Source organism: Chaetura pelagica, unplaced genomic scaffold (genome assembly GCF_000747805.2).
Source record: "Chaetura pelagica isolate M959 unplaced genomic scaffold, ChaPel_1.0 scaffold27, whole genome shotgun sequence".
NCBI lineage: Eukaryota > Metazoa > Chordata > Aves > Apodiformes > Apodidae > Chaetura > Chaetura pelagica.
Window position 1 is genome coordinate 2,932,037 of NW_009954020.1, and position 10,974 is coordinate 2,943,010.

Here is a 10,974-nt window from a genome sequence, read left to right on the forward strand (position 1 = left end):
CCATGCTGGAGCAGGTTTGCTGGTAGGACATGTGACCCCATGAAGGAACCACACTGAAGCAGTTTGTTCCTGAAGGACTCAACCCTGTGGAAAGGATCCACACTGGAGCAGTAAATGAAAAACTGCAGCCTGTGGGAAGAAGTCAAGCTGGAGAAGTTTTTTGACAACTGTCTCCTGTGGGAGGGACACCACGCTGCAGCAGAGGAAGAGTGTGAGGAGTCCTTCTGAGGAGGAAGGAGCAGTAGAGACAACATGTGATGAACTGGCCTCAACCTGCATCCCCCATCCTCTAGCTCAGCTGGTGGGGAGGAGGTGGAAAAATCAGGAGTAAAGCTGAGACCAGGAAGAAGGGAGGGGGGGGAAGGTGTTTTCAGATTTAGTTTTTATTTTCTCATCATCCTACTCTGATTTTGATTGGCAATAAATTAAATCCATATCCCCAAGTCAAGTCTATTTTTCCCGTGATGGTAATTAGTGAATGATCTCTCCCTGTCCTCATCTCAACCCATGAGCCTTTCATTGTATTTTCTCTCCCCTGCCCAGCTGAGGAGGGAAGTGACAGAGCAGCTTTGGTGGGCACCTGGCATCCACCATGCATCCTGGCATCCAGGGTCAACCCACCACAGATGCTATCCAGCACTGCATAAGGATCTAAGGATTTGAATGTGACCTACAAGGCAATTGAGGACAGAGACCAGAACTCTGATAGACTTCCAGGAACCTGTTCATGCGATGCCAGCACACACCCAATGGCCAATATCAAGAAACAAGTGACTCCTCCCATAAACAAATGTTTTGCAAGCATTTTACAGGCCAGATAGGACACTCAGGGCTAATCTCCTCATCAACAACCATCCTTTAGCTTCTGAGGACACCCCAGTTTTCACAGGACCACAAAAGAGGTAGAAAAATATTACATGCTGTGAGTTTTGTTCTGTTTTCCTTCAGCCAAAGCTGCAAATTCTCTCTACACATTTATATTGGCAACCTGACCACAAAGGGGTCCTTCCTAGACTGCATATTTTGCAGGGATCTGCCTCTTCTAATACTCCCCAATAGCTTCATGGATGGGATAAAATTCTCAAATGGTGACTCCAATACAGGCATTGTCTTGGCAGGACATTCCTTCTGTCCCTTTCTGTTACCCATCTTGAGGAGCTCTCAAAAATGGCAGACCATGAGAAACCATTGGGATGAGTTTGCGAGTGCTCTCTTGATCCACTGTCAAGTACATGCTGTGAATTTCACTCTCATGGGGAAAGAAGTCAGGAAGTCAGTGTAAAATCCAAGTAGGTATTAGTACATTTTCTGTGCAGTCTTGTTCTCATCAAGGCCTTAAAAAAATTTTAGTAAAATATTTACTGATGTGTTCCAAGCTACACATACCCTCCCCAAACCCAAAACACAATCCAAGACATATGGCTGCAATGTGTAAGGCAGAAGCAGGCAATATTGCTCAGCATTGTTTCTGAGGCAAAAGCACGATTAAATCTCATAAGGTCTAACATTCATTGCAAAGCAATATCCACAGCACAGAAAATGTTGAGTATGCCCTGAAGAAATACTAAATGGGGACAAAGAAAGTGGTTTAACTGGGCCGTAACATGGTACAGCAAAGCTGCCTTCATCCAGAACGAGTAGCTGCTCCCTTCTAACCATGCAGTGCATCAGGAGGTACCACTTTGGCAAGCACTAACCTCACTCCATTAACAGTCTCTGTTGCCTCTTTCTTTGTGTGAGTTTAGGACTCTTCCACTAATGTTGCAACTACCTGTATGCAAATGCAAATCTGTCTGGCCTTAGCAGGTCTCACTCCTGAGCATCCTCATCTTATCTTACCATACTTCACCCTTGCAATAATGCTACTAGGGAACCTTACTTCTGGATTATAGCTTCATATCACCCCTCCAGCATGCAGTGAAATACAGTACTGTGGTTGCAAAACCTGCCAGCAAACAGCCAGCTCTCTGGGAGAAACCACTGATTGCATTATACAGAGAACCAGAGAGGAAGTGAGTAAAAAATGTCCAGCTTCAGTGTATTTCAAAACTGGGGAAGACTGAGGTTGATGTCTCAAACCCATGGGGAGGGTTATTATTTTGTTTGGTGTCCATGGCAATGGCTGTTTGCTACTTTCTTTTCCCACAGAAAGACACATGCTTCAGAACTCAGGCACCTCAGGATATCCAGCATCTGGATAATGTAGGGCTTTAAAAGGAAAACATTGAGATAGTCTAAGTCTTCACAGAAGGAGAGAGGAATTTCTGGAGGGGATTTTCTGAGATGAAAGAAAAAGAAGGGCAGAGAAACTGAAGAGCACACAGTAACTGATGCCAGACAAGGTCTGACATCTGCCTATATCAAAATAGACAAAGGAAGTTGCAGGAAAAAGGACAGGTGATGATAGGGCAGAGCCAGGCTGTGACCAAGCTGTCTACACAGGTAGATGAACTAGGGCAGAGGTGCTGCTGGATGTTTGTGAGCCTGAGGCCATGCATGCACCACTTAAATACAAGCACCAGCTGTCCCTTTAAATATGTCCTCTTGTTATAAAAAGGGTGAAAACAAAGATGAAGTTTATTCCGTTGACTGTCACCTCATGATTGCTATATCTCACATTTAAAATAGTTCTTTTATGGATAAATCAAATCACCCACATTAAAAAAATAATGGCAAAATAAACAAACTGATGTCTGGGTCTCTCACCATAATAGATTTTCCTTCCCAGGTATTTGATCATTCTCCCAGATCTTTCCTGAAGCCTTCCAGTTTTTAGATGGCTTTTTTGAACAGTAAGTTATTTTAATAACAACATATTGGTGCCAAGTGCATAGATAATGTCACCTCTCTACTCCTACTCAGTATTTCCATGTGCATGTGCTTTGCAAAGACTGCATTAGTCTTTTCAGCATCAACAGCATACCATGAGCTCATGCTCAGCTGATTATGAAATCCTCTCTTGCCCCTCCAAGTCTCTATGAGTCATTGACTGGCAAGGGAAAATCTCCTATCCGCTTTGGTTTCCATACATTGGAAATATTCACAGTGCTGAAGACATACTCTGTGATAAGATTTAACACCAAATTTTGTGAGGAGCAGAAGTAATGAAAACTCTTTTCCTGTATCTCTCTGCCTAGTGATGCCCTGGTAATCAAAGGAGAGTAGCACCAAGCCTTTCTATCATAGAGATGTCAATGCAGTTGTTCTTCCATGGCCAGTTGAGCATTTTAATGAAATAGATTGGAATCATGTGATGAGATAAGACCTCCATCCCTCTGTCAAGACTGAAGTAAGACAGAAGTTTGAGAAGTAAATGGAGAATGATAGAAGGAAAGGTAAACATGCAATGTAGCCATATAAGCTCTGTTGTCCTAGAAGACAACACTAAATCATAAAATCATAAAATTGTTTAGGTTGGAAAAGATCTTTAGGATTGTGAAGTCCAGTTACTAACCTAACTCGATCAAGTCCACTGCTAAACCATGTCCCTTAGCACCATATCATCATGAGTTTTAAACATGACCAGGAATGGTGACTCCACCACTTCCCTGGGCAGCCTGTTCCAGTGCTTGACAACCCTTTTCTGTGAAGAATTTTTTCCTAAAGCTCCCCTGGTACAACTTGAGGCCATTTTCTCTTGTCCTGTCACTTGTTACTTGTGAGAAGAAACCAGTATTTGCCTCTCTACAACCTCCTTTTAAGTAGTTTTAGAGAGCAATAATGTCTCCCCTCAGGCTCCTTTTCTACAGAAAAAATAGCCCCAGCTCCAGCCACTTCTCTTAAGACTTACACTCAAGACCCTTCACCAGTTCCACTGCCCTTCTCTACACCTGTTCCAGCACCTCGATGTCCTTCTTATACTGTGACACCCAAAACTGAACACAGTATTCAAGGTGTGGCCTCACCAATCCTGAGATCAAGGCTGTGGAACAACACTCCAGGTGTCTTTCTGCCAAGCAGCTTTCCAGCCACTCTTCCTCAAGCTTGTAGCATTGCCTGGGGTTATTGTGGCCAAAGTGCAGGCACCTGGCCTTGTTGAAGCCCATATGGTTGGCCTCAGCCCATTGATCCAGCCTGTCCTGGTCCCTCTGAAGAACCTTCCTACCCTCAGGCAGATCAACACTCCTGCCCAACTTGGTATCAGCTGCAAACTTATTGAGGGTGCATTCGATCCCTTAATCCAGATCATTGATAAAGATTTTAAAGAGAACTGGCCCCAAAACTGAGCCTCAGGGAACACCACTTGTAACTGGCATTCAACTGGATATAACTCCATTCACCACCACCTTCTGGGCCTGGCCATCCAGTCAGTGTTTGATCTAGAAGAGGTTATGCCTGCTCCAGACCTAAGGCTGCCAGTTTTTTCCACGAAAATGGTGTGGGGCACAGTATCCAAGGCTTTACTGAAGTCCAGGTAGACAACATCCACAGCCTTTTCCTACTCCACCAAGAGGGTCACCTTGCCATAGAAGGAGATGAGGTTCATTAAGCAGGATCTGCCCTTCATGCTGGCTAGACCTCAGCACCTGGTTGTCCTGTAAATGGTGTGCTATGGCACTCAAGATGATTTGGTCCATTATTTTTCCGGACACCAAGGTCAGACTGACAGGTCTGTAATTCCCCAGATCCTCCTTCTGGCCCTTTTTGTAGATGGGTATCACATTTCCCACCCTCCAGTCCTGTTGGGACCTCCCTTCTTATCCAGAACTGCTGATAAATCCTGAAGAGTGGCTTGGTAAACACATCTGCCAACTTCTTCAGCACCCTTGGGTGTGATCCATCCAGCCCCATAGACTTGTTCATTTCTAGATGGTGCAGGAGGTGACTAACAATTCATTCTTGTATTATGGAGACCTCCTTCTGTTCCCCATCCCTGTTTCCCAGCTCAAGGGGCTGGCTACCCAGCAAGCAACTTGTCTTGCTATTAAAGACTAAGGCAAAGAAGGCATTAAGTACCTCAGCCTCTTCTTCGTCCTTTGCCACTGTTTTCCCTTGCATCCAATAAAGGATGAAGGTTCTCCCTAGTCCTCCTCCTGTTGTTAAATGTATTTATAGGAGTATTTTTATTGTCTTTTATGGAAATAACCAGACTGAGCTCTAGCTGGGCTTTGGCTCTTCTAATTGTCTCCCTGCATAACTTCACTGTGTCACTGCCTGCACCCTTTTCCAAACTATCCTTTTGTTCCTGAGCTCCAGCCAAAGCTCTGCATTTAACCAGGCTGGTCTTCTTACCTGACAGCTAGTCTTCCAACACTGTTCCTGTGCTTTTAAGATTTTCTTCTTGAGGAGTGTCCAGTCTTCCTGGTCTCCTTTGTCCTTCAGGATGGCCTCCCAAGGGACACTGTCAAGCAGCCTCCCCAACAGGCAAAAGTCAAGAAAAAAAAAAAGGTCTTGGCCAAAGTTTCTCCTCACTGGCTTTATGGTGGAACATAGTAGCTGACATGAGGTCTTGGATCATGGAGGTACTGGGGGAGGCAGTTCAAGGCCAGTAAGGGCTGTGGGTCCCCCCATGGTCACAGTAGGGCAGGGACAGGTATACCTGAAATACCAGCAAAGAAACGGAGATGCTGGCTGGGGCTCTCTGATTTCCTAACTGTTCTGGTAACAGTGCAACAGAATGTTGCCCTGTACTGCCAGACAAGTGGACTTCTGCTGTTCTGAAGACACCATGGCACCCTGCGTTGAGGTGTCCCTTCCTCTAAGTTCTTAATTTGGGCTCCCACCTGTAATTGTGCTGCTGCATTCCTCTGGGCTTGAAGAAATGGGCATTTAATGGGCGCCTGGCATGGGCCTGGGGGCTGCTTGGGGCAGGGTATTACTTGGGCTCCCTCTCCTGCTGTTGCCTCTCTGTACTCCTTTACAGGTGTTGAGATGAGCTTTTTAGCCCATATTACCTAACACCTACAGCTTGCTGCACCTCTGCAGTCTGCCATCAGCTCTGCCTCCCCATCCTGACAGCCTCAGCAGTGAGGTGATGCTTAAGGTGCCACACACTGCTCAGAGCCCTTCTCTTAGCATAGCATAACACAGACAGCCTCTGGCAGGCATCAGAGCATGATTCAACCACCCACAGGTACCTAAACCCATCCTCCATACCTATTTTATCCTTCCCCATCTCTCTCCCTTGGACAGCAGCACCTTCACTCTCTAACAGCACCCTGATGCTGCATGTTCACTGAACTTGGAGAGGTCTCATCACCAGCAAAACAAATCTCACCATCCTGTAACAAACCATCTAAACAAAAGCCTGCATCAAAACTACCCTCAGAGTAGAAAGAGCTGAAGAATTCAAATGAAGGCAACAGCAACTTTTTTACCAAACGGAGGGAAAGGATTTTTTTTTTTTTCTTTCTTTCTTCGGTCTCTCCAGCTTTCTACCACTGTCCAGAAAATGGGAACAAAGAAAAATCAAAGGAGGGATAAAAAATCCTGTAGCAAATTAATACTGCACAGTCTCCCTATCGAGACTCTGTAAGTGGGAGGCAGTCTCACAGGGACTAACCAAGTGATGGGTTGAACTCAGCAGCCAAACACCCACACAACCACTCGCTCACTCCCCCCTGCAGTGGGATGAGGGAGAAAATGTGAAGAAAAAAAGTGAGAATGTCTGTAGATCCAGATAAGGACAGTTTTATAAGTGGATATAAGAAAATACCCACAATTCCAACCAAAACCAAACCCACCCAAAAAAACCCAAGCAATGCACAGTCACTCACCATCTCCCACCAGCAGACCCATGCCCAACCCTGGAAGACAAAAGCCCCACTGTTCTTCTTCTACCCCAGGTTTTATTGCTGATGTTGACATATGGCAGAGAATAACGCTTTGGCCAGCTTGGGTCAGCTGTCTTGGTTGTGTCCCCTCCCAGTCTCTTGCCCACTCCCACTCTACTTGCTAGTGGGGCAGGGTGGGGGAAAAAAAAGCAAGACTTGATGTCGTGCAAGTGCTGTTCAGTGACAAATCAGACACTGGGGTACTATCAACACTGTTTTAGTCACAAATCCAAAACATGGTACCATATGAACCATTACAAAGAATGTTAACTCCATCCAAGCCAGATCCAGTACAAACTCCACTCCCTGTTCCAAACCATTTGCCCTATAATCAGGTCCTACAGTCTTCCATACATCCCCATAAAAGGGCAAGGAAGGGGCAGTGATTGATGGACACAGGCATCATCCCCTTAGTGTGTGGGCCAGGCCATCCCCTACATGTCCACAGAAGCAGTTAATTTGGTCCAGCACTTGTGCTCCACACAGCACTTTCCATGTCCCCTGGCTTCACACAGCACAACGGGATGTAGTGGTAAACAGAGCACATTGCCTTCACTTCCTGCTTATTTATTATACTTTGGAGCCTCATTGGCCTGAGCCACTTCCTCAGGTGATTATCTGAAATCTGTACCTCCTGGCCAAACCATGATCTCTTCCAAGATTCATGGGCAGTGAAGGCTCTCATTTGAGTCCACTGCTTTATCAATGCTACCCACCTATTCCACCTTGCCTCAGCTTTCATGAGGTGTAAACGGGACCCATCTGTGAGGGACCTGCCCTAAGGACTCACACTTGTGGGAAGTGGTGTCCAAACACCATTGTAACCCCTCGAACAAAGCCTCATTTGCATCCCAAAAGGCCCACCTGAGAGGATGGACACAATGATGGTGGCTGCATATGGCCTAAGGTCTGAATATGAAACGATTGATATGGAGGAGTGGAGGGAGGGGGAGGTTCACTCTAGATGCTCAATGATGAAATATCTATCTCATCATTGCAGAACTATTGTTAAAGTGAAACAGGCCTATAAAAGAAAGAGTTGTGATGGTGGGCTCCAATTGGGAGCCTCATTGACACCAACCCTCCCCTGCTGGCTGGCTGAATGCAGGATCCAGGACTAGAGATTTTCTATTGTGTTTCTCTAAAATTTTCTTCTCCTATTTTCTCTCTTTGTCTCTTTTCCTTCCTAAACTCATTAAGTAATGCAAGGCCTAAACACAACTTCTCCTCAGGTCATGCAGCTTGACCATATCTTTGTTGTGACTTTGGTGATCTAAATAATCGGCCTTTATGATTGCACAGCATGAGATAATAACTGAAGTATCCATATTCCTTCTATAGTTTTAATTGAACCTAATATTCAAATACAGTCCTTGAGTGTCATTTCACCTGAATCAGATCAAAGGGTATCAGATAGTCAAGCATTTCCTCAGACTATGACATTTTAATCCCTCTCCCTGAAGGACCAGGTCTGAGACTAAAGTTGGTTCCAGCTGCACCAAAGGGGGTCCAATCTGAATTTCCCTGAGTTGCCCCACCTGGGTTGTGACACCACTCTATGGACACTCAGTGCCTACAGGCACCTTGGACCCTAGATACCCCCAGCTCTAGAATCCAACCTTCAGTCTCCTGTGTGTTTTCTACCAGAGGCTCCAAGTGAGGCCATGCTCACCAGCAACAATGCAGAGCATGTTTCTCCCAGCTGGTCCTGTCTGGATAGGCCCAAGGGCTAACAAACCACGTCTTTTCTGTCCTGCTGCTGTTTAAGAACCCAGAATGTGCAGCTTCCAGAAATCCATCTCTTGGAAAGCTTGTCTTTCTTTTTTGTTAGCTGGTGAAAACGTGACTGTTACTGGTTGCATCCATGGGGATGTGACAATGCTGATCTTGCTATTACAAGAAGATTAGAAATATCTATCGTGAAGGAAGAGAAAGGTCTCCAGAAGATGGTTCCCATCATACTGTGACAACAGTACAGGGGCCAAATGACAGACCTGGCTCAAGGCCAGTGCTTTTATCCCAAGCAAATCAAACAGAGTGATAAGCAGGACAGCAAACACCAAAAGCTGAAAGCAGCCATCAAGAAGCCTAGGAGTTCAATGTGCAGCAAGAAAGGGGGCAAATGAATCAGCAACTAGTAGTTAAACAGCTGTAAATCACAGAATCACAGAATATTAGGGGTTGGAAAGGACCTCCGAAGATCATAGAGATCAACCCCCCTGTCAGAGCAAGACCAAAAAAATCCTAGAACAACTAGGGCAGGTCACTCAGAAAGGCATCCAGATAGGTCTTGAAACTCTCCAGAGGAGACTCCACAACCTCTCTGGGCAGCCTGTTATAGCGCTCTGTAACCCTCACGTTAAAGAAGTTCTTCTTCATGTTGAGGTGGAACTTCCTGTGCTCTAGTTTGAGTCCATTGCCCCTCAATCCTGTCACAGGGCATAAATGAAAAGGGCTTGTCCCTGCCTTCTTCATGCCCAGCCCTCATGTATTTATAGACATTAATTAGATTCCCCCTCAGTCTTCTCCTCTCCAGACTGAAAAGCCCCAGGTTTCTTAGTCTTTCCTCATAAAGCAGGTGTTCCAGTCCCTTAACCATCCTCGTAGCCTTTGTTGGACTCTCTAGTAGATCCCTGTCCCTCTTGAACTGGGGAGCCCAGAACTGGACAAATACTCCAAGGGAGGTCTCACCAGGGTCAAGAGGGAGGAGAACCTCCCTCGATCTGCTGGAGACACTCCTCTTAATGCACCCCAAGATACCACTGGCATTCTTGGCCACAAGGGCACATTGTTGTCCCATGGATAACTTGTTGTCTAGCAGGATTCCAAGGTCCTTCTCCACAGAGCTGCTCTCTAGCAGATCACCTCCTAGCCTGTACTGGTGTGTTTTGTTATTCCTTCCCAGGTGCAGGACTCTACACTTGCTCTTGTTGAATCTCATTAGGTTCCTCTTTGCCCAGATGGCCAGCCTGTCCAAATCTCACTGAATGGCTGCACAGCCTTCAGGCGAATCAGCCAATCCTTCCAGATTTGTGTCATCAGCAAACTTGCTGAGAAGACACTCTGTCCCATCATCAAGGTCATTGATAAAGACGTTGAACAGTAGTGGACCCAGCACTGAACCCTGAGGGACTCCACTAGTTACAGGTCTCCAGCTGGAGACTCTGCACCATTGACCACCACTCTCTGGGCTCTGTTGTGTAGCCAGTTCTTAATCCACCTGCCTATCCATTCTTTAATCCTACCTATTGCTCTATATATATATATCTATATACATATGTATATACACTTGCTCACAAGGATGTTATGCGAGACCGTGTCAAAAGCCTTGCAAAGGTCAAGGTAGACTACGTCCATTGGTCTCCCTGCATCTATCCATTCAGTCACAACATCACAGAAGGCTATTAAATTAGTCAAGCATGATTTCCCCTTGGCAAATCCATGCTGACTGCTCCTGATAACCTTCTTCTCTTCCATGGGCTTAGAGATGACCTCCAAAATGAGCCACTACCTCATTTTTCCAGGAATGGAGGTGTGAAGTCCTGTGCTGGGTGCCAAAAGGGCCAGCAGTGGGCTGGACCCACCACCAGCCAAGCACCCATCCAGCCACTCACTCACCCCCTGCTCCCAGTGGGACAGGAGAGAGATTAGGAAGAAAAGTCAGAAAACTTGGGGATGGAGATGCAGGTGGTTTCACGAGTGAAGAATGATAGAACGGCAGGGGTTGGAAAGGACTTCTGGAGACCATCAAGCCCAGTCCCCCTGCCTGAGCAGGGCCACCTAAGGCAGCTCACACAGAAACGCATCCAGATGGGTCTGAAGCGTCTCCGGAGAAGGAGACTCCACCACCTCTCCGGGCAGCCTGTCCCAGGGCTCCGTCACCCTCACAAGAAGTTTCTCCTCCCGCTAAGCCGGAACTCGCTGTGCTCCAGCCTGTGACCACAGCCCCGCGCCCCATCACCAGACACAGCGCCGGGCCCCTCCTCCTTGTCCCCCACCCCTCAGGTACTTCTGAGCGCTGTTAAAGATGCCTCCCCAGCCACCTCCTCCCCAGACCGAACAGCGCCAGGCCTCACAGCGGCGGCGGGACGGCCCGTGAGGCTGCACCAGCCCCGCAGCGCTGCTCTTGTTGTCCCCGCGCGTCCCGCCCCGCGCACGCGCAGCCCCCGCACTTTGTTCCCCCCCTTCGCGTCACGCGCCG